The 24,653-nt window shown below is 46.1% G+C and overlaps 1 protein-coding gene across 3 annotated transcripts in view; it reads left to right on the top strand.

Annotated features, from left to right (window-relative positions):
* Nucleotides 1–13,654: 13,654 nt before the first annotated feature.
* The window catches only part of Ap1b1 (adaptor related protein complex 1 subunit beta 1), a 51,834-nt gene continuing 40,835 nt past the window's right edge, over nt 13,655–24,653 (top strand). For 2 of the 3 annotated variants that reach the window (XM_042667625.1, XM_042667621.1), the window contains exon 1: nt 13,655–13,808. The gene's annotated coding sequence lies outside the window, so the exon portion shown is untranslated. Of the gene's footprint in view, nt 13,870–24,653 lie in introns of all 3 variants that reach the window. The other variant, XM_042667624.1, reaches the window with a different exon arrangement.

The following is a 24,653-nucleotide window of genomic DNA, read 5'->3' as shown; positions in this document are numbered from 1 at the left end:
AAAGAAGCTCAGGAACAGCGCCTAGGCCCCGCGTTCAAGCTCTATGACTGGCAAAAAGAAAAAAAAATCAGAAATGTATTAATCAATGCAGGCTTGCATGGATGGAGCATGGAGGCCCAGGTCTTCTCTGTTTGTGGTGTGATGGTCTCATGTCACCAGTATCACTATTATGAGCAGCTCTCTAATGTGAGTGCCATGCCAAGCACCCACCCACACACACACACACACACTTCAGCCTTGAACCAGCCCAGCTAATCCAAACATTGTGGGGAGGTGGTCCTGCACAAGAAGGTTAGGAGCATACTTCAATGTTAGAGTATTCAATCCCCAACACCATCACCCAAAAGAGTCCTGCACAAACCTGTCAGAGTAGTACTCTCTTGTAATCCCAGCACTTGGAAATCTGAAACAGGAAAAGCAATGCTGGTGGCTCACACCTGTAATCCTAGCTACTCAGGAGGTTGAGATCTAAAGATCGAGGTTACAAGCCAGCCAGGGCAGGGAAGTTTGTGAGACTCTTATCTCCATCTATCCACTCAAAAGCCAGAAGTGGTGCTGTGGCTCAAGAGGTAGAGCCTTGAGCTAAAAAGCCACGTGAAAGTGTGAGTTACGGGTATCCCACACAGATACCACAGCTTTCTGTTGATTGTTTACATTTGTATTCTTTGCACCCATTCCTGCTTTCCTAGCCTGGCTTCTACAGTTGGGAATCAGACAGGAGGCCAGGGCTGGAGAACACCAAAGAACAGCCAGTGAGTAGTTCCTCAGGGATCTCCTATCTCATGGATCTGAGATGCTGGAAACAGGCTGGAACAGGTAAGTGCTTTCTTGCCCTAGTCACCTGCTATGGTTAGGTGCTCCCAAGCTTGGTTCCCAGCCTGGTGTTATTGGAGCATAGTGGAACTTTAAGAGGTGGAGCCTACTGGGAGGTCTTTAGGCCATTGGGGGCATGGCCTGATAAAGGATTAGAGTAGCCCAATCTCCTCTTTCTCCTTTACATCCTGTCCATGAAGTGAGTGCTGCTCAACTGTATACACCTGACATGATGTTCTGTGATGCCACAGGCTCAAAGAGCAACAACTGACCATAGGCTCTAACCTCTGAAACTGCGAATGAACTACAATAAACTTTTCCTCTTTATAAGTTGATTGTCTCAGTTATTTGTGCAAGTGATGGAGAGCGGAGTAACACATCCTCCCACCTCACACACACACACACAAAGAAGTTGTTCCCACCCTGGCCTGAATTTGGATCACTCTGCTACTTTTGGATCACTTTTCCTAAGTGGGCCCTTTTGGTTTGACCCTGGCAATCTCAGCATTTTTCCTATTGCACTGCTTTTTATCAGCTGGACCCAGAGATTTTAAAGCTGCCCGCTCATTCGTTAGGGCCATGGTGACATGGGTGTTTGGATGCCCCTTTAAACTAAGGACAAGGCTGTGCTGGATCCTCCCTTCAAGACAAGTATCCATCCTTGAGGTGAGAATTTTCCTTTGTAAACACATTTTATGCCAAGAGGAGCCATTTTCCCAAGATTTCCCCCCACAAGGGTAAGTGTCCTTAAGATAACCTTTCTCACTTCCCAGAGCACACTAATTATAATTATTTGGACAAACAGACAAAGTCAAAGGAAAAAGAGATGTTCTTTTCCCTTTTTCCTAAATGTTGCAGCTTATAAGGGAATGTGAGGCTTAAAGCAAACCGAATTGTGCCTATGTGCCCCAAATCAAGCTATTCACTGATGCATAATTTTATTTATTTTTTTGGTACCAGTCTTGGGGCTTGAACTCAGGGCTGGGGCACTATTCTTGAGCTTTTCTGCTCAAGGCTAGCACTCTACAACTTTGAGCCACAGCTCCATTTCTGACTTTCTGGTAGCTAATTAGAGGTAAGAGTCCCACAGACTTGGACTTTTTTGCCTGGGCTGACTTTGAACCATGATCCTCAGAGTAGTCTTCTGAATAGCTAGGATTACAGATGTGAGTCACAGGCACATGGCTCATTTGTGCAGAAATTATGATTCCTGATTTCCAGGCCTCATTTTTGCTACTCTCTCCTGCCTCGTGGGTACCTGCTGTCTCTTGATTCAATGGATTAATCCCCTCTGATCCATTCAGTTTAGGCAAAGAAGAGTAAAGCCTGGGATGTATAGAGTATGGACTCTTCTAGGTGTCAGTGTTTGTTTTATTGTTTTGTGTGTGTGTGTGTGTGTGTGTGTGTGTGTGTGTGTGCGCGTGCGCGCACGCACGTGCGTGCATGCATGTGGAGCTTGACCTCAAGGCCTGTATGCTACCTCTTAGCTTTTTCACTCAAGGCTGGTACTCTACCATTTGAGTCACAAATCCACTTCTGAACTTTTGGTGGTTAATTGGAGATAGTCTCATACGTCTCACAGCTGTCTTTGAACTGTGATCCTCAGATCTCAGCCTCCTGATCTCAGCCTCCTGAGTAGCGAGGATTACTAGGATTACAAGGTATGAGCTACCAGCACTTTGCTTGGTTACACATGTTGATGGAGTTCATCAAGAACGTGCTAGAAGCCAGGCACTGGTGGCTCACCCCTGTAATCCTAGCTCAGGATGGTTGAGATCTGAGGATCACCGCTCAAAGCCAGCCCAGGCAGGAAAGCCCATGAGACTCTTATCTCTAATAAACCACCAGAAAACCGGAAGTGGCGCTGTGGCTCAAGTGGTAGAGTGCTCGCTTTGAGCTGAAGAGCTGAGGAACAGTGCCCAAGCACAGTGTTCAAGCCCCACAACTAAAAGAAGAAGAAGAAAGAAGGAAGAGGAGGAGAAGAAGGAGGAGGAGGAGGAAGATAGAATGCCCAGACAAGACCAGAGCTAGGTGGATGGGCAGAACTGTGATCTGCTGTTTGCTACAGATTAACACTGTGCATGTATGCTGTAAGAACCCTTCTCATAGAGCTAAACCTACCCACAAATCATTGGGCCCAGGAGTTAGAGGACCCCCTCACAGATTTAGGGGAAGGCAGAGGCTTGTAAACTGGCTGCATCTTTTCTTTTTTCTTTTTCTTTCTTTTCTTTCCTTCCTTCCTTCCTTCCTTCCTTCCTTCCTTCCTTCCTTCCTTCCTTCCTTCCTTCCTTCCTTCTTTCCTTCCTTTCTTTCTTTCTTTCTTTCTTTCTTTCTTGCTTGCTTGCTTGCTTGCTTGCTTTCTTTCTTGCTGTCTGTCTGTCTGTCTGTCTGTCTGTCTGTCTGTCTGTCTGTCTTTTTTGGCAGCTGTGGGGCTTGAACTCAGGGCCTAGTTGCTATACCTGAGCCTCCTTGTGCTCAAGGCTAGTGCTCTACCACTTGAGCCACAGTACCACTTCTAGTATTTGAGTGATTAATTGGAGCTAAGAGTCTCTCAGGGACTTTTCTACCCAGGCTGGCTTCGAACTGGATCCTCAGCCTCCTGAGTAGCTAGGATTACAGACTGAGCCATCGGTGCCCGGCTGGCTGGCTGCCTCCTTACACCAACAAAATGAGCCACTGAACCAGTGCCAATGTGCGTGAGCTCCAAAACTGCCATGGTGTCAATTCTGCTCTCCAAATCTCACACCGCTATCTTGCCTATGGCTTACCCAGGGAAAATAACAATCCACCCATAACAAATCCACCCAGTCTCTGCAGCATTTGTCACAATGCTCCCAGCTGTGTATGGAGATGTGTCACGCCCCTTTGTCACCTAACCACCCTAACTCTTGTCATTTGTTATAGAAAGGGGCCTGGGCTTTGGAGGCCCACAGAGCTGGGCTCAAACTCACCATCTGCCAGGTACCAAGTAAGCTCTAAGCCTCAAGTTTATCCATTTGTAAAATAGGGATAATAAGACATAGCATGCAGAAATAACGGAAATATTAAAACTCCAGGTGTCCTTCTGTATCTGTGGGGAATTAATTGGTGCCAGGATGCCCAGAGATTGACTAACCTCCACAGATAATATAAAATCCACAGGTGCTTGTAAACCAGGGCTTCAACCATGCTAGACAAATGTCCCACCATTGAGCTACAGCCTCCGTCTTCTCCCCCAATTTTTTCTTTTTTTTTTTGCCAGTCCTGGGGCTTGAACTCAGGGTCTGGGCACTGTCCCTAAGCTTCTTTTGCTCAAGGCTATACTCTACCACTTGAGACACAGAACCACTTCCAGCTTTTGCTGTTTATGTGGTACTGAGGAATGCCCCCCCCTTCCCCCCCCCCCCCCCCCCCGCCCAGGGCTACATGCATGCTAGGCAAGCACTCTACCACTAAGCCACATTTTCAACTCTTCTCCTTTATTCTTTACATCATCTCTAGGTGTTTGTAACTGATATAGTGAAGCTGAGTGTGGGTGGCTCATGCCTCTAATCCCAGGAGGCTAGATCTGAGCCTCTGAGCTTGTGGTTCAAAGCCAGCTGGGACCAAAAAAAAAAAAAAAATCTAGGAAATTCCATCTCCATTAACCAGCAAAAAGCTGGACTGGAGGCATGGCTCGAGTAATAGTAACCCTTTAAAAGCAGAGGCTTTTCTCCAGCTGGTAGCAGAGAAGGAAGTAAGCAGATTGGAAGTGTGAGGTGGAGCTGCTGTGGAAGCAGTCTCGGGGCTGAGCCAGATGAGCCAAAGGATGACCTGAAAGACGCCTCAAGCCGCCCCTGGCTGAGAGTTGGAAAGAAAATGGAGACATCAGGCTTCCACTCCAACAAAAACAAATTGTACCAAACCAACAAGCCTGGAAGGGAGCCCAGACGGGACATTAGAGTGGCTGACACCTCAATTTCAGCCCTGCAAGACTTCTAGCAAAGAATCCAATCAAACAATGCAGAACTGCCGGCCTACTAAGCTGTGAAGTAATAAATGGATGCTGTTTGAAGCTGCTAAGCAGGTGGTGATGTGTTGTACAGCAACTGAAAACACCTATGTAGATTTGCTACAAAGGACTTTATTCACTTTATTCTTTAAGTCCCATAAGGGTGGTACTAGCAATCCTGCTCTTCTGAATGAAGTGTTTCAGAGAAGTACAGCCTCTTTCTCAAGATCAAACAACCAGCTCATTTCTAAAGAGTCCCCGTACTCAGGTCAGCCACTCTGACTTTCTTAAGGCTTAAAAGGTAACCAGAGGGGGTAACCTATCATGCAAATGAAGTGGGATGTGGCTTGCTCAGTGGTTGGTGAGAAGGTGTAACCCAAACCGTGGCTTCCATCATCTGGACAGGTAGGGCGGGGCTTCCCAGGGACATAGCCTGGGAGCAGCTGCCAATGGAAAGCAACAATTTTGTTAACCTGTTTATTCATGTATTATAATAGATAATGGGGCCCAGTGGCTCAACGCTCAGATTCACCTCTGGCTCACAAAGGAGGCATAGAAGCCATTAGTACCCTACAGCAGTGAACACACCAGGCACTCAGTTTGGTTCTTAAAAATCATTCTCCAATAAAAAGGAACCAAGACTGTTTGGAAAACAAATGGTTGATTCCAGTGCTGGCAAAGAGGAAGCCAGAGGTTGAGCCTGGAACATCTTAGTTACCAAGAAGTAAGGAAGTACTTAAAAATCACAACAAACAGAAAAAAACAAAAAACAAAACTCATGTTTGGTGGGCACATCTGTCATCCCAGCAGTCAGGAGGCAGAGACTGAACTGCCGAGTTCTAGGCCAGCTTGAACTACATAGTGAAATCCTGTCTCAAATATTTCTGAGCCTGTAGGTGGATGCCAGTGGTTCACGCCTGTAATCCTAGCTACTCAGAAGGCTGAGATCAGAGGATCACGTTTCAAAGCCAGCCAGGGCAGGAAAGTCCATGAGACTCTTATCTCTAACAAACCACCAGAAAACCAGAAGTGGAGCTGTGGCTCTAGTGGTAGAGCGCTAGCCTTGAGCTGAAGAGCACAGGGACAGCACTCAGGTCCCGAGTTCAAGGCCCACGACCAACCAAATAAAATAAAATAAAATAATAAAAATCTGAGGGTGATGGTACATGAATGTAAGTTTGGAAAATGGGAGGCCAAAGCAGGCGGAAAAAAAAAAAAAAAAAGGGAAGGGGGAATTAATAGAAAGGAGCCAACCTACAGGAATTTCCAATGCCCAAACGGCAACAAACAGTAAAGTAAGTAATGGTATGCTGTATAAAGTGGAATATTATGCAGTCAAAAAGAGGTTGATAGCTGGGCCCTGGTGGTTCATACCTGAAATCCTAGCTACTCAGGAGGCTGAGATCTGAGGATCATGGTTCAAAGCCAGCCTGGGCAGGAAAGTCTCTGTGAGACTCTTATCTCCAGTTAGCCACTCAAAAACTGGAAGTGGTGCTATCACTCAAGTGGTAGAGCGCTAGCCTTGAACCCAAAGAGGCTCAGGGAGAGTGCCCAGGCCCAGAGTTCAAGCCCCACAACCAAAAAATAAAAATAAATAAATAAAAGTTAAGGATGTTGTTCAGGAGTAGCATTGCAGGCGTACTATGTGTGAGGTCCTGGGTTCAATGTTCAGTACAGAAAAAAAAAAAAAGTGTGGGATTCTGACATGTGCTATATGTATATGAACCCTGGAGGTGGGATATAGTTTATGGAAAGTGAAAACATCAGACCCAGAAACACAGATACATGTGATAATCATCAAATCAGAAAGGAGATACTGCTTACTAGGGACTGGGCAGGGGCAAGGGGAGTTAGTATTTACTGGGGGTTGAGTTTCAGTGTGAGAAGATGAGAATTTCAGGGCATGATGATGGCATAATAATGTGACTGCACTTTATGCCACAGAACTGTATGCTTAGGAGTGGTGGAAATTATAAATTTTGCCAGGTGCCAGTGGCTCACACCTGTAATCCTAGCTATTTAGGATTCTAAGATCTGGAGGACTGAGATTAAAGCCAGCTGGGATTACAGCTGTGCTCTACCACACTTGGCCTCTGTTAGCAATATTCTAAGGAGGCACCAGCAACCTGAAGTCCCACAGAGGAGGGGCTCAGAGTCCAGACTTCTTTTTTTTTTTTTTTTTAATTTGCAGCAGCGAAGGCTGGTTCAGCCCCAGGACACTCAAGATAGCCAAGCTCTTCATGGGGCAGCCCAGAGAGGTGAGCAGAATGTGGCTTCTGGAAAACCAAGGCTGGTGAACTGTAGGAATTTACAGCAGGGAGCCAGGGGGGATGAGAGCTCTTGCCTGCCATCTGCAGGTGGAAAGCAGGTACTGTCAGTGAAGCTGGGGCAAGGTCCCTCCAGCCTCCTTTCAGAAAGAACCCCTGACAACCACTGCCAAAATCTGCAAACAAATAGGGATTCGAATAGAGGACTCTTCTTTATTATTTTTCATAGGGGTTAATGGTTTCTTTTCTTTTTCTAAATTTTAAGTATATTTTTATTGTAAAGATACTGTACAGGGGGTTATAGTTACAAGAGCAAGGTAATGAGTCCATTTCCTATCAAGCATTGTTACCTCCTCTGTCTCTTTATTATTAACGTACATTATTATTATTATTATTATTATTGAAGTGATGTACAGAGAGATTACAATTCCATGATTCAGGTAATGAGAACATTTCCTTTGGTGCAATGTCTTCTGTTCCCAAATAGAGGATTCTTAATCAAATTGGAAGAAGAATCTAGAAACTTGAACCCTGGAAAGGCACTGCTTAACCTATGCAATGTCTGCAATTGAAGGAATGGGTGTCAACTTAATGGTACCTGTGCGACCTCTAGTGGAAAAAGGTACAAATTACTGGTTTTAACTTGCCCAATTTAGAGTTATTTCTCTATCTGGGGTAGAGTGGTTGCTGGAACCCCATGGGTACCAAAATCTGTGGATACTGAAGGACCTTATATAACATAGTGTTGGGAGTAAAGTTTAAAGGTCATCTTGACGCCGGTGCTCACTTGAAGGCATGTACAAGGAACTGGCTTAAAAAACACCAGGTGTGGAAGTGGCTCAAGCAGTAGAGCGCTCACCTTGAGCACAGGCCACCAGTTGACCTTGTCTTGTTTTACTGCACTCTGTATTTACTGAAAATTTTCCTTGTTTTTCTGGACTAGTGTAACTTTATGTTACCTCTTGACTTCCAATAGTATATATTAGGGAAAGTTAAAAACAAACGGTGCTGCAGTCTTGAGCTGCAGACCTCCCGACCCCATCCTTTGTCTTTTCACTTTTTTTTTTTTTGGGGGGGGGGGTCCGGTCGTGGGGCTTGAACTCTGGGCCTGGGCGCTGTCCCTCAGCTCTTCAGCTCAAGGCTAGCGCTCTACCACTTGAGCCACAGCACCACTTCTGGCTTTTTTCTTTTTGCTTATGTGGTGCTGAGGAATCAAACCCAGGGCTACATGCATGCAAGGCAAGCGCTCTACCACTGAGCCACTTTCCCAGCCCCATCCTTTGTCTTATGTCTTTCTTTTTCCTCATTCTCTCCCCCTAAATCAGGATTTCCTTTCGTCGCTGGCAGGCTCCGGCAACATAGTACAGTATTTGCATCAAAGCTATGCATATTCTGCTTTAAATCATCTGTAAATGACTTAAAAACTTAGCACACAGTAACAGTAGCATACACAAAAAGTTTTAAATTAGGGCTGGGAAGGTGGCTCAGTGGTAGAGTGCTTGCCTGGCATGCATGAGGCCCTGGGTTCGATTCCTCAGCACCACATAAGCAGGTAAAAAAAAGTCAGAAGTGGTGCTGTGGCTCAAGTGGTAGAGCGCTAGCCTTGAGCTGAAGAGCTGAGGGACAGCGCCCAGGCCCATAGTTCAGGCCCATGACTGGACCCAAACAAAAATTTTTTTTAAGTTTTAAATGGTATTGTTAAGGGAATAATAATAAGGCCAATAGTCTGTGTATGTGTTCAGTCCAGACAAAACTCTCAACCAGGTACTGATGGCTCACACCTCTAATCCTAGATCCTCAGGAGGCTGAGATCTGAAGATCACGGTTCAAAGCCAGCCCGGGAAGGAAAGCCTATAACACTCTTATCTCCAGTGAACCATCAGAAAACCAGAAGTGATGCTCTGGCTCAAATGGTAGAGCACTTGCCTTGAGCTGAAGAGCTCAGGGACAGCACCCAGGCCTTATAAAAACAAACAAGCAAACACAAAACCCACCTTTTTGCTCTTTGTTTGAGTCCCACCTACAGGATCTGCAGATATAGAATGCTGACTGTACACTATGTACCATTGTGGAGGGAAGGTGGGAAGTTTGTGCTTTGAGATTCTAGGTGTCAGCAAGTAGAAAGGATTCACTGAAGGACATACAGTGCTGGTGGCAGGTTGTGAGTCATTCCATGTCCCTGTGAGAGCTGTCAATATTCCTCTGATTGGGTGGAACCTCATGAGGGGGGTGAAGATGAGGAGAAGAGATTGGGCATGTGTCTCCAGTCCCTAGCCCTGGCCTTAACTCCCATGTTGGCCTATTGATGCTGTGTGAGTTGGGAAAGCCCTTCAGCTTCTTGGGGCCACAGTGTTTTCATCTGTAAGATGAGTAATTGTGGTCTCCACTCTTGAGAATGATAGGAGTTAAACAAAATGGTAGATTATAAGGGTATGCAATGGTGCTTGACCTATGGAACTATAACAGATGGGTCCAACATTTAACCTCAGGTCTTGGTCCAGAGAAGCAACTCCTTAGGGAGTGCTCCAAGGTGCACACACACACACACACACACACACACACACACACACACACACACACACACACAGAGTCCCTAAGTAAGCTTTCTGAAGGACTCAGATGCCATGGAACTTGCACAGAACTTTCCTTGCAAACTTTTTTTTTGTCGGTCGTGGGGCTTGAACGCTGGGCTTGGGCGCTGTCCCTGCACTCTTCAGCTGAAAAGGCCAGCACTCTACCACTTGAGCTACAAAGCCACTTCTGGTTTTCTAGTGGTTAATTGGAGATGAGTCTCAAGGACTTTCCTGCCCTGGCTGGATTTGAACCATGAACCTCAGGTCTTAGCCTCCTGAGTAGCTAAGATTACGGGCGAGAGCCATCAGCGCACGGCTTTTCCTTGCAAACTGTATGCTTCTGTATTCTCCTTCTGAACTGTCCCTTGAGTGCTCTTCTCTGCCCTCTCAGCCTCTGTAACCACATTCTCGCTTGGTAAGAAAATACAAAGACACCTTCCCCTCTAAGGCCTTCCTGAACAGTTGGGCCTAGTCACCTGTTTCCTTAAATTTTCCTTTTTTTAAAGCAGTACTGGGGCTTCAACTCAGGGTCTTAAGTTTGCTAGGCTGGTGCTCTACCACTTGAGCCACCGTACCCCCATCCCCCTTAGACTCCCCTCTACTTGCTTGCACTAATGAGCAACTTGTGCATGGTAGCTTTGGGCTTGCTGCTTTTGTTGGATAATTCTCTTCCCGTGTTGCATTATCTAATGGAATTTTGTTTTCCAGTGAGTCATTGTTTCTCCTTACAAAATAAAACAGTGCTAGAGTTGGGCACTGGTTGCTCACACCAATAAACCTAGTTACTGCTTGGAATACTGAGAATGAGAGGATCAAGGTTCAAGGCCAGCCCAGGCACATGTATGAGACTCATTTTCTACCAATAGCTGGATGTGTTGACATGCATCTCATACAACCTATATTGGAAGCTTGGAGGTAAAGAAGAGAATTGCCATTCTAGGTTAGCCTAGGCAGAAAATATCTGCAAGACTCCATCTCATCAGAAAGAAGGTGTGAAGGTGTGAGGCTGTCATCCCAGCTACAAAGGGAAGCAAAAATTTGGAGGATGACAGTCCAGACACATGGCTAGACAGGATGCATGATCCCATCTCAAAAATAACCAGCACAGCCAGGTATTGGTGGCTCATGCCTGTAATCCTAGCTACTCAGTATGCTGAGATCTGAGGATCATGGTTCAAAATCAACCTGGGCAGGAAAGTCCGTGAGATTCTTCTTTCCAATGAACCACCAGAAAACCAGAAATTGAGCTGTGGCTCAAAGTGGTAGAGTGCTAACCTTGAGCAAAAATGCTCAGGGACAACGCCCAGGTCCTGAGTTCAAGCCCCACAACCAACAGCAGCAGCAGCAACCATAATAATCATCACAAAAGGCACCAAAGCATCTGCCTAGAAAAGGGCCCTTCAGAGAGCTGTGTGCCGAAATGGAGTATGGCACATGCATCTAAAACTATTCCAGACACAGAGGACAAACCAGAAGACTCAGAAAAAGAATAACACCCACAGGCCAAGGAGAGTGTCTTCAGAAGAAACCAGGCTGGTCTTGATCTCAGATTTCTAGTCTCTCACAATTTTTTGTCATTATAGCTAAAAACAACAACCAACCCCCCCCCCCACAATTTTCTATGTCTTTTCTGCCTGTTTAAAAAAGGGGGGGTTGAAGATGGGATAAGGTCCGTGGTTGTCATAATGGCATTTTACCAGTGCCAAATTTCCTGGTGTTAATGTTATACTATGGATATGTAAAATGTTATCATTGAAGGAAGCTGGGTGAGGGGCATATAGGGCTCTTATTTGTGCTAGTTTTACAATTTGCTGTAAGTCTATAGTTATCTCAAAAATTTTCAAAACTTAAAATATTATATTAAATATTCAAATAATGTATATATAATAGGTTATACAAATTTGGGCTATGTAAGCCTATTTATTAATAAGCTTTTTTTTTTTTTGTCGGTCGTGGGGCTTGAACTTATTAATAAGCTTTTAAATTAAAAGGATTGATAATAAAGTGGACTGTGTGAAGAGATTTCTTTCTTTCTTTGTTGTTGTTGCTGTTCCTGGGGGGGTTGAACTTAGGGCCTGGGTGCTGTCCCAGAGCTGTTTTTGCTCAAGGCTACTAGCACTCTACCAGTGGACCACAGTTCCACTTCCAGCACCTGATTGTCATGGGAATTCTTATCAATATCTTGGTGAATTAAAAATGTCATTGGACAAGGGAGGTAATCAGGGAGGGAGTGAGAGAGAAAGAGGGACCAGCTGATACTAAGCAAATAGAAAAAAATGTACATATTACCCAATTTATAAAAAATTAGTTTTACTATTAAGGTCATAGAGTTCATAAGCAATGTAGATTAAGATAATGATGACTATCATTGTGAAGATTAAAAGGTGTTTGTGACTTTAGCTAAGTATAACTAATGCCACAGTATTGTGAAATTTATTTAGTCACTTAATCTCAATAAGGAAATATTTGGAAAAAATAAAAAGACAAAAAAAGCCATAGGATCTGGGTGCTGGTAGCTCACGCCTATAATCCAAGCTACTCAGGAGCTGAGAGCTGAGAATCGCAATTCAAAACCAGTGTGGGCAGGAACATCTATGAGATTTATCTCCAATTAACCACCAGAAAACTGGAAGTGGTGCTGTGGCTCAAAGTGTAGAGCACTAGCCTTGAGTAAAAAAAGTTCGGGTACAGTGCTCAGGCTCTGAGTTCAAGCCCCGTGAACAACAACAAACAGTAAGAAGTAGGGAATTGATGGCTCATGCCTGTAATCCTAGCTACTCAGGAGCCTGAGATCTGAGGATCATGGTTTGAAGCCAGCCCGGGCAGACAAATTTTCAACTTTTATCTCCACTGAGCTAGCAAAAAGCTGAGAGCAGAGGAATGTCTCAAGTGGAAGAACATCAGTGGTTCGAAATTCAAGGCCCAGTAAAATATCATATGAGCTACACTTTAATCCCATCACTAAGTTGGCTGAGGCAGGGGGATCTTGAGTTCTAGGACAACCTGGGCTACCTAGACCTAGTCTCTAAATAAATAAATAAATAACCAGATGACAGATTAAGTCTAGGAGAATATTCATCAAAAATATTAAAAGTAATTGTTTCTGTGCACCAGTAGCTCATGACTATAATCTTAGTTACTCAGGAGGCTGGAATATCAGGATTGCAGTTCAAAGTCAGCCCAGGCAGGAAAGCCTGTGAGACTTTCATCTCCAATAAAAAGCCTGAAGCAGAGCTGTGGTCCAAGTAGTGAAGCACCAGCCTTGAGCAAAAAAAGCTAAGGAACAGTACCAGGCCTTGAGTTTAAGCCCCAGCACACACACACACACACACACACACACACACACACACACACACACGAGATTGTCAGAAGACAATGGAACTGCATGTGATTTTTTGTCTTCTTTCTTACTAATATATGTCTATTTGTGTACAATGAAAATATTTAATAAAGCAGCCTAAAAGAGCAGAGTGTATAATATTTCAGATGGGTTGAACAAAAACATTATTTAGTTTAGGAGGAAAAAAATGAATGGTACCAGAGTCAGAAATAGCATGATGGGGCCACTGACACGTCGGCAAAAGAGGAAGCAGCACGTTATGATAAGGTTCCAAGCAGGCTCTGATGTTTTCCTCCAGAACACTGAATTCTCAAAGGGCTGCAGCAAACGTCTGGAGTCTGAGCAGTTACAGCTCAAGGACAGTGACCTTGTGTAAAACCCTCTCAGGGACTCAGTTTCTCCCTCTGCAACTCGGAAAGAGATAAACCTCAAGGTCTTCATAACCGTTTTGGCTCCATCCCGTTAAGTAACAGCTTTTCTAAGCACCAAATGGGAGAGCCCCGCTAAGCAGAGCGGAAGCCGCCGAGGTTAACATCGGTCGGCCACACCCCTCAGGCCACGCCCACCTGGCCCGCCCCCTTCCAAGGCTCCACCCCTCCCGGGTTGTACTCTTGACCCCGCCCCCGGCGTGCGTCTGCCGGAAGTTCCCGGGCGCGCGCGGCTGTGGCGCCCTCCCTTCTCCTTGCCGTGCGTCCACCGGAAGTGCCCGCCCGGCAGGTGACAGCCGCGGGGCTCAGAGCGGCCGGCTGCACCGACGCACCGGGGGGAGCCGGAGAAGGAGGCCGCGGACATTTTGCTGCTAAGCCGAACCGAGTGGTGACACCCGGAGCCGTTTGGACCTACGGGTGAGGAAACGGGGAGCTCAGCGAGGCTGGGGAAGGAATGGGCCGGCGTCCGGGGTCCGCGGTGAGGGGGCTGCGGGGTCGGAGGTCACGGGGAGGACGCGGCGGCGGCGGCGGCGGGGCGCGAGCGGCGTCTCCCGCCGCAGGAGGCGGGAAGGCTGTGGGTTCATTCATTTGCTCGGCGCTCGGCCGGCCGTCTGCAGCCTGCGCCCGGGCCGCGCTGGGTCTGCAGCGACTTCTAGACTTGGGCCCGCCCGGGAAGCCCGTTCCTGGCCGGGGAGAAAACTCCGAGGCCTCTTCGGCGTTTTCGGGCTTCTCTCTTTGCCAGGTTTCCAAAGTGCGAGTATGCGGGAGGGGTGTCAAGAAATAGCCCTGCTCACCCCCCCCCCCACCTCCTCACCCCCCCACCCCGTGGAAGGCCAGGACTTGATCTGCCCTTTGGGTCCTGGGGAGCAGTTGACGGAATGGGGTCACCTGTGATAAGGCTATTAAACACCAGTTGGAGTGAGTTGGAGTGACAACTGGATGGGTTATTCCATCCCTGGTTATTCCTCCCCTGCTGTGTGCGAAGCACTTCACTCCCGGTGCTACATTGAAGCCTCACAGCAGCCTGCCTCAGGTAGCTCCTGTTGCCCTCATTTTTATCATCGGGGACACTGAGGCACACGGAGGTGGAGTCACAGATGGAAAGTTAAGGTCATGGCAGTGGCGGAAGCAGAAGCAGAGTTTCTGACATAGGTTTTCGGGGACCAGCAAAGTACAGAAACAAAAGAAGCTGGATTTGGGTTGTCGGAGTTGTTTTTTACTCATTTGGATTGATGTTGAGATGTGGCCTTATTGCTTGGTTTTTTGTCTGATCTTCGAAGGGGGCGTTTGATTGACTTTCTTTAGGAAGCTGTTGCTATAAGTGACCTAACCTTTCAGGACAAGCACTTAAGGTTTTCCTATCGGGAACCAAACCTTGAGACACAAAACAGGACATCCACGATGCTAATATTTAGCTAGAAGCTCTGGAGAGCAGTTGAGCCGCATTCCTTTCCCAGGGAAGAGAAAAGAACCACATGACCCTTAGGAGATCTTTTGGTCCTAGATTCTAGAAGAACATACCCAAGGGAAGGGTCTTTGAGCACCTGAAAAATAGGCAAGCCTATGTCTGGAAGATGGTGACATGAATTAGTGTCTCGAGGACAAGACTCAAGCTGAGCCTTTTTCCTTTTGCAGACATTTCACTTGTGGCAATTCTGCTTCAGTTTCTCTGATAGCAGCACATTTCTATCCACTGCTTGTACATAAGCCTTAATGAACCTGCGCTTTCTGCATGCTTCTGAAGAAAACTATGGTTATTAATGTTACTTCTCTTTCTCCTTTCTGATGTTTCCCTAGTTCCATTCAGTTCACAGAAACTTAATATTGTCACCTTATCCCCATCCTTCCAGAGGATTTTGAGATAAAGTGACTTGTCACAGATGGTAGGCACATGAGCGGAGCTCAGAGCCTCTGTATCACTGTCCTCTGTTGAGCCTAGACATCTCTGACCTCTTAGAAACTGTCATGAGCTTCACTAGATGGCAAATTGTTTAGATGTAAAAATCATCTGTTGAGTCTAGGTCAACCAGGAGCTTTACCCCGAATGGCTTAAAGGACAGGTAATGATGTTTTGTTTTTTTGTTTTTTTTTGGGGGGTCCGGTCATGGGGCCTGAACTCTGGGCTTGGGCTCTGTCTCTCAGCTCTTCAGCTCAAGGCTAGCGTTCTACCACTTGAGCCACAGTGCCACTTCCGGCTTTTTTCGTTTTGCTTATGTGGTGCTTGGGAATCAAACCCAGGGCCTCAGGCATGCAAGGCAAGCGCTCTACCACTGAGCCACCTTCCCAGCCCCAGGACAAGTAATGATGTAAAGACTGTTCCCTGACACCTTCAGTTAGCCCTGGGCTCCAACCCCAGCTCAGTGACTTCCCAGAAGTGGGACCTGCACAATTTACTTTCGCTGAGTTTCTTTTACCTCAGCTCTAAAATACTACTGACCACCCCTTGGCTTTTTCCTCACCCCTGGTGTCTGTAGGTGTTGGATGAAGAAACTGCACAGCCTATTACTTTGGAGGCTGCCTTGACTTGAATCTGATCAGTGGGCTGCTGGGGCCTGTGTCAAGCCTGGTGTGAGCAGTGTTACTTCCTTCTGCAAACAGACCTTTATGTACTCAGGACTTCTTTTAGCCTTTTCGTTTCACTTCCTAAAAGTGTTTCAGAAAAACTTCAGTCTATTGGTCCTGTAGGGTCTGGCCTTGGACTTTCATCTTTATCTATTCATTTTTGAAATTTCAGGTCTTAACTGCCCCTTTCCCAGGAAGCACTCACGTCCAGCAGCAAACATGGCCTGGATCTGAGTGTTGCACTTTGGCGGATTTCTGAAGGTGAACAGGCACCTGTTCCTGGAAGATGTTTCTTTTTCTAATCAGGTCTTTCTGTCAAAGATAGGTCATTGATGTTTCCACAGGCCGGAAGAGAAATGAACAAATAATCACCTGAGCAGCTAGGGATCCTTCCAAAACATCCTGCTTGTGAAAATCCATCAGTGGATTTCCACTGCCCTAAAGCTGAACTCACATTCATTGGCCTGGCATCTAAGGCCTTTCAAGTCTGACCCCAAGCTCTGTCTCCTTCCTCATTCCTCCACCTGGTGCTGCGCCTTCCATTTCTAGTCAGCTGGGCTGCTTGCCACTTCTGCAAGCCCCACTTCTTTACCTCCCTGCCTGTGCTTTGTGCTCCCTCCTCTGAAGCATTACCCTCGTCCCCCTTTCCCTACCTCCTCTGCTGGATTTCTGCTTGGTGCTTCCATCCAGTTGTCACTCCAACTCACCAGCCCTTATATGTCCCTCCTTGATATCCTGTGACGGTCATCTGTTTACTTGCTTGTCTTCTTAGTCCACCACCACATTTTGTCTTGAGCTGGAAGCAAGGTTGAAATGGTAGAGTGCCTGCTGAGCCAGTGCAAGGCCCTGAATTTTAACCCCAATACTGAAGAAACAAAAAACAAAAACTCTGTCTGTAGCACCTAGTGAGGTATCTGTCACTGAGTCAGGCACAGTAAATATTTGGCAAGTAAACTGATCCTGCACTCTAATGTTCTGTCCATCCTCATGTCTTCCCAGAAGAAGGGATTGACTGTTCCTGAACTACTGTTGCTATACCCAGAGTGCCTCAGGCCTTCAAAGAATAGGATTTGGAAAGGAGGTAAACGCTCAGTAATAGTGACTGACACTTATCCAGTTTTAGGAGGGCTTTGTATGTGTTGACTCTTGGTAGCCAGAAATAAAAAACCCTTGTCCTTGGATTGTGTCCTGTTAGCTGATGGAGCTCACTGTGGCTCTAGACTTTCAAGCATCCTGCTCTTTGTATCCTCAGTCTTGGCCTTGGCTTTCACCAGAAATGTATCTAAGGTTGGGAGGCCCCTTCTAGTTAAGGTAAGCATGTGTCTGGTTGATTCTATAGTTCGAGAGTTTATCAGCAATCAGGATGCCTTAGTTACTGTGTACCCTAAGCCAGAAGATGGAAGTCAAGCCTCAAAGGCTTTAAACCAACACTCCAGTATTTGTTTTTTCAGCACTTCAACAGCTGAGTTCTGTAGGGTGGGAGATAGGTTTTTTTTTGTTTTTTATTTCTTGGTCATGGGGTCTGAACTCTGAGCCTGGGTGCCGTCCCTCAGCTCTTCAGCTTAAGGCTAGCATTCTACCATGAGCCACAGTGCCACCTCTGGCTTTTTCTGTTTATGTGGTGCTGAGGAATCAAACCCAGGGCCTCAGGCACGCAAGGCAAGCACTCTACCACTGAGCCACCTTCCCAGCCCCTGGAGATAGTTTTTTTTTTGTTTTTTTGTTTTTTTTTTTGTGTCCGGTCATGAGGCCTGAACTCTAGGCCTGAGCGCTGTCCCTCAGCTCTTCAGCTCAAGGCTAGCGCTCTACCACTTGAGCCACAGCGCCACTTCCGGCTTTTTTCTTTTTGCTTATGTGGTGCTGAGGAATCGAACCCAGGGCCTCATGCATGCAAGGCAAGCGCTCTACCACTGAGCCACCTTCCCAGCCCTGGAGATAGTTTTTTAATCACACTCAAATTGCTTTTAGGATTTTAATTCCACGTTGAAGGTAGAATGACAGTTTCAGGAGAGCTATCTGTTGGATCTGCTTCTGTCTGAAAAAGATCATTCTTTGATCTTGAAGAATTGAGTTGCTAGATGTTGAGACAAAAAGAGACTTCTCAAGATCAGCACTCATTCAGTCACAGTCCATTGAGACCTGATAGTGACTGGCAGTGGGTTGTGTCAATAGGTAAAGAAGCCAGACTGCTTCTTTATAGGGTTGCTTTCTCCTGGGGAGAGAAGCAAGGTGAAAATGAAAAACAAATGCCGTGATCAGAACTGACAAGTCATGGAGAAAACAAAAGGTGTAGCAGCCAGAGCCTATTCAAATGTGAGTCCAGGGCCAGGCATGGTGACACATGCCTGTGATCCAGCCACTCAGGAGACAAAAAAATGATCAGAGGATGCAGATTTGAGGCTAGATTGGGCAAAAAAATAGCAAGAACCACCTTTCAACCAATAAGCAAGGTGTGGTACATACTTAATATCCCAGCTACAAGGTAAGTACAGGTAGGAGGATCAGGGTCTAAGGCTGACCTGGATAAGAACACAAGACCATATCTGAAAAATAATTAGAGCAAAAAAAAAAAGGGTTGGAAGACATCGTTTTTTGTTTTTTTGTTTTTGTTTTTGTCAGTCGTGGGGCCTGAATTCTGGGCTTGGGCGCTGTCCCTGAGCTCTTCAGCTCAAGGCTAGCACTCTACCACATGAGGCACAGCGCCACTTCTTTTTTCTGTTTATCTGGTGCTGAGGAGTCGAACCCAGGGCCTCGTGCATGTGAGGCAAGCACTGTACAACTGAGCCACCTTCCCAGCCCCAGAAGACATACCTTTTAAGGTAGCATACTTGCCAGGTAAGTGCAAGGTCCTGAGTTCAAACCCCAGTACCCCTTTAAAAAAATAAATAAGTGTACTACAACACCTTCAAAAAACTGTAAGTCTGATCTAGATTCTGATCTGTTCAGAATCTCCCCTGTGAGGATCCTAGGTAACCCAGAGTAAAAACCATCATCCTTACTTGACTACAGGCCCCTCCATTCTCCTCTGGCCACATACCCATTGCCACCTCCCTGCTCATTCAGCTACAGTTGCCTCAAACCTGCCAGATAGGCTTCCATCTTTGGCCTTATTGCTTTTCTTTCCATTTTTCTCTTTTTCAGTGTCAGGGCTCAAACCCAAGGTCTTATACATGCTAAGCACAACCCCTGAGCAACACCCCATCTCTAGCTTTTTTTTTTTGGCCTGGCAGGCTTTTCCCTGGTGTTACTTGTCAACTTCTCAAAGAGACCTTCTGTGGCCACCCTACTTAATGTCAACCTCCTTTCCCATGCCCCATGCTTCCTACCCTCCCCTTATCTCTTTGTCTGAAAAGCATTTATGAGATACTGCATATTTTACTTATGTTGCTTATCTGTCCACCATGAGGTTGAAATTCCTTGAACAGATGGATTTTTGTTTCACTGCTGTGTCCCCACCACATCCAACAGCTTCTGGTCCATGGAAGACATTAAGGAAATATATGAAAAATAAAAATAGTAGGAGGTGGGGACAGACTACCTTCTTAAGATAAGTGTCTGTAAAGTGATGTCATCTAAGCTGAGATTGGAAGGATAAATTCCAGCAGCCCCACAGAGCAGAAGAGGATAATCCAGGCAGGATGGACAAGAGCAGAGTAGTGAAAACAAGGCACTTACAGGACATAGGGCCTGCAGGGCTGGAGCAGGCTGTAGTGACCTGGCTTCACTCAAGGAGTGACCTGAACATTTCCCCCGTTTCAAATTGTGCTCAAATTGTACCTCAACATCTACCTTTTTCCTTTTTTATCATGTATGTGCCCTTCCAATTATTGGCTGGAACTTTCAAATTCAATATAGTCAAGCAGCAAGCCAGAGCCCATGTACTCTGATCCTGGCAGACCCAGTGAACTAAGCACTAGGAAACAACTGTTCTATAGCTGAGGTTGAAGTTTTTCCCAAGCAGAGTTGAGGACTAGTCATTAAAATATTTATTAAGCACCTGCTATTTGCCTGGTATGCAATTAGTAGGAAGGAAGGATTACAGTACTTAACAAAACAGGCAAAGTGCTTGTTCTCATGAGTCGTGCTGTAGAGAGAGAAAAATGAACACATCTTTTTTTTTTTTTTTTTGGGTCCGGTTGTGGGGCCTGAACTCTGGGCCTGGGCACTGTCCCTCAGCTCTTCAGCTCAAGGCTAGTGCTCTACCACTTGAGCTACAGCGCCACTTCCGGCTTTTTTTTTTCTTTGCTTATGTGGTGCTGAGGAATCGAACCCAGGGCCTCATGCATGCAAGGCAAGCGCTCTACCACTGAGCCACCTTCCCAGCCCAAAAATGAACACATCTTAGGGATGAAACTAGAGCTCATCATGTTGACTGAAACAGTCACACTCAAAGACAAATTACATGTGTTTTTGTTCATAGGTAGATTAGACCTGAAAAAAATATATAATAATATGACATGATTGTAAAAGAAGGACTATTTTTGGAAAAGAAAAAGGAGGAGAAGGAAAGGTGAATATGATCAAAGTACTTTATGTATGTGGATGAAAACAGTATTATAAGTCCTACTAAAAACTTTAAAAAGGAGGAGGAGAGAGGAGTTAAACAGCAATAGAGCTAGGCACTGGTGGCTCATATCTGTAATCCTAGCTTCCTCAGGAGGCTGAGATCAGAGGATTGAGGTTCAAAGCCAGCCTGGGCAGGAAAGTCTATGAGTCTGTGAGGCTCTTTTCCTGCAATTAATCACTAGAAAACCAGAAGTAGAATCATGGCTTGAAGTAGTTGAGTGCTAGCCTTGAGTGGAAAAGCTCAGGGACAGCTCCTGGGCTCTGAATTCAAGTCCCACAACCAAAAAGAAATAAAAAAAAAAAAAAAAAAGAAACAGTAATAGAGTTGGGGTTAATTTGATCAAAGTACTAAAGTATATAGATTGTAAGTACTTTGAAGGATCAAAAGAGGAACACAGACTAGGAAAAATAAGAGAAGAGAATTAGAGGGATATACAGTTCTAAATGAAGTGGTCAGAGAAGGCCTCAGGGAGATGGTGAGGTTTGAGCCAAGACTTAAAAGAGGTGAGAATCGCCAGGTGCTGATGGCTTACACCTGTAATCCTAGGCCAAGATCTAAAGGATCAAGATTGTAAGCTATCCCAGCCAGAAAAGTCTGTGAGACTCCAGCTCTAAAATAACCAGAAAATGCCATGCTGTAGGCGTGGCTTAAGTGGTAAATGGCTAGCCAAATAAGCAAGCTGAGCAAGTGTGAGGCCCTAAGTTCAAACCTAGTACTGAAAGAAAAAAAGTGAGAATCTGAGCCATGAAGCGATCTGAAGATAGAGCTTTCCTGGCAAAGTGAACAGCATGTACAAAGGCTCTGTGGAAAAATGTCCGTTGTGTTCAAGGATCAGCAAAGATGCCCATGTGCCTGGAGCTTAGGAAGTGCTGGGGAGTTTGAAGAAGTAGTGGTGGAGGTGGGGTACATCCCACCCAGGGCCTGGTGTGGACTTGAGCTCTTACTCTGAGTGAGACAGGGAGCTGTTGAAGGACATAGGAGGGGTACCACTGTCTTAAACTGTAATGGAATGATTCTGGCTGTTGCTGAGGTGTGCTGTCTGTGGCACTGTATAAAAACAATCTCAATGGGAGATGGTGGCATAAATCAGGTTGTGATGGAGTTAGGAGAGGCCCCTGTGTGCATTCTGGATTAATTTTGAAGGTACTGTCAGTAGGATTTGCTGAGGGACTGGCGGTGGATATGTACTCAAGGGTGACTGAAGTTGTTAGCCTGTGGGACCTGGTAAAGATGATGTTGGGCTGGGTGCTGGTGGCTCATGCCTGTAATCCTAGCTACTCAGGAGGCTGAGATCTGAGGATTATGGTGCAAAGCCAGCCCAGGCAGGAAAATCCGTGAGACTCTTTTTTCCCCAATAAACCACCAAAAAACTGAAAGTGTCACTTTGGCTCAAGTGGTAAAGCACTTGCCTTGAGCTGAAGGGCTCAGGGACAGGGCCCAGACCCAGAACTCAAGCCCCATGACCAACAAAAAAAAATTTTTTTTAAATGATGTTGGCAGTACCTAGATGATACACACTACAGAATGAGCAGTTGGGGCTGGGAAGGTGGCTCAGTGGTAGAGCGCTTGCCTTGCATGCCTAAGGCCCTGGGTTTGATTCCTCAGCACCACATAAGCAAAAAGAAAAAAGCTGGAAGTGGCGCTCACAGCGGTAGAGCGCTAGCCTTGAGCTGAAGAGCTGAGGGACAGCGCCCAGGCCCAGAGTTCAGGCCCCACGACCGGACCCAAAAAACAAAACAAAACCAAACCAGAATGAGCAGTTGGGGAGAGAATGCAGCTGGAGGTCAATTTTTGTTTTGTTCATTTTGAACCACTTGCTAGTCACAGAGACATTAAAGTGAAGCAGTCAGTTAAGCAGTTTGAGTACAGGAGCCAGGAATTCAGGGAGGCTAGGTTGGGATGTAAAGCTGTAGGTTGTCCGTATGAAGATGATACTTAAAGCCATGACACTGGTGCCGGTGGCTCACGTCTGTAATCCTAGGTACTCTGGAGGCTGAGATCCAAGGATCACATTCAAAGCCAACCCAGGCAGAAAACTCCCCAGGAGACTTTTATTTTTGGTTGGTCATGGGGCTTGAGCTCTGGGTCTAGGCCCTGTCCCTGAGCTCTTCAGCTCAAGGCAAGTGTTCTACCACTTAAGCCACAGTGACACTTCCAGTTTTCTGTTGGTTTCTTGGAGATAAGAGTCTCACAAACTTTCCTGTGTGGGCTGGCTCTGAACTGCAATCTTAGATCTCAGACTCCTGAGTAGCTAGGATTACAGGCATGAGCCACCAGCGTCCCGCACCATGAACCATGAGACGTTTATCTCTAATTGGCTACTCAAAAACTGGAAGTGGCGCCGTGGTTCCAGTGATAAAGGACTAGCCTTGAGCACAGAGGATAGCGCCCAGGCCCTGAGTTCAAGCTCCACAACCTATGACAGAAAAAAAAAAAAAAAAGCCATGGCACTGGATGAGATCACCAGAGGCAAAATGTGTAGATGAAAGAACTACCAGGCTGAGTTCCGGGGTTCTCTCGATTTGAAGAAGTGAAAGAGAACAGGAAACAGAGAAAGCCTAGAATGTTGGGGTAGGAGGGAAAGCAGAGAGTGGGGTCTCCAGGAATCCCAGAAAAGAAAGGAAGCATTTCAGGGGGGAGGGGGGCAAACAGCAGTCTTGGTGCTCCAGGTGTCACTTGTCATGTGACAGACCTTTGCATCTTCTTCTGCAATGTCCAGCAACATAGCCTGACATCCAAGACCGCTTGAACCTCCTCCTCCCTTCCCTTACCTCATCACTCCTTTCCTCTTCCAAGGCCAGGCTGAGCATGCCTCTGAGCATGCAGGCCTGTGTGGGCCTTGGCTGTAGCTACCATGAGAATGAAATGAGACAGAGGCTATAAATCATTCAGTATCCAGCCTGCTCCCCAGCGGTGACACCACAGGCTTCAGGTCCCCACCTTGTGATACTGGCATCTTATGGGTGTTCTCTGTGCCACCCTTGTACCTCCCTTTCTAAATCTGACCCATCTTGCCATGCCCAGCCAATTCATAGGTGAATTCCCATGGTGTTCCACCTGCCTCAGAAAAACCCTGCTCGGAGCCTTGATGGCATCTATCTGCAGGGCAGGATCACTCTTCTGACCATGGGTCTATAAGAGCCATGGTGGGGAGACTGTCCTTCATTTACTCTGTTGCTTCTGTGTGGGGCACAGTTCCAGCAGGCAGCAGGCAGCCCTGCACATGGAGTGGAAGACTGTGAGAACTACAGTTCTCCACTGAGTGTCCCATTGCCCAGGTGGGAAAACAGTCCCTGCAGCCTTGTTCTTTGATCTTGGCCTCCCTTCTTACCTTGTTCTGGTATTGCCTAGAAGAAGCCACCCTTAGCCCTTTTTTTTCTTGCAAATAAAGAAACATTCCTTTTTTTTTCCCTTCTCTTTCTTTTTTTTATTGAGCTAACATGTATTTGTAACATAAGGGGGTTCAATGTGTCATATTTCCATACATGAATAGTACACTTTCTTTAAGCACATTCATCCCCCTCCACCATATTTTCATTGCTCCTCCTCCTCCTCTCCCCTTGTCTTTTTCTCCACAGCAAATATTTCCATACATTATTGCTTGTAGGTTAGTTGACAAACTGGCACCTACGTAGCATGAGGTCCTAAGGACTTGGTGGGTGCTGATTTGAAAACATTCTCTTACATGTGGCATTTGTCTGACTTTGGTTCTTTTCATTTTGAGGTCTTTAATTGTTAGTGGGACTCAGGAGACTGATTTTGATTAATCAATTTTCATCCAACTCTCAAAAGGCCCATTAACTTGGCAGGCTTGTCCTAGGCTTTCACTAGGCATATTACCAAATACCAAACTTGATGTTCTTGTTGTTCAAGGTAGATGGGCTGGCCCTAAAATAACCTGTCATTCAACATCAGAGGGGCTGCAGGATGTGTGGCAACCTGCTTCTCATACTCTAGCCTGGAGCCGGTGTGTTTCTGCCAGGCTTCATTCAGAGGGGAGTAGCCTTGCCGGGCAGAGTGGGACCAAGTTATTATGAGGACTAAATACAAAGCTCTTTACTAGTGTGTGTCCCATGGTTCAGGTTCATTTGCCTCGGCTACCACCACCACCTTGACAGAAGAACATAGCTTGT

The sequence above is a fragment of the Dipodomys spectabilis genome, unplaced genomic scaffold (assembly GCF_019054845.1).
Source record: "Dipodomys spectabilis isolate Male_0828 unplaced genomic scaffold, ASM1905484v1 ptg000416l, whole genome shotgun sequence".
Taxonomy (NCBI): Eukaryota; Metazoa; Chordata; class Mammalia; order Rodentia; family Heteromyidae; genus Dipodomys; species Dipodomys spectabilis.
The sequence above is the reverse complement of the archived record's forward strand: the minus strand, read 5'-3'. Positions and strand labels throughout refer to the sequence as shown.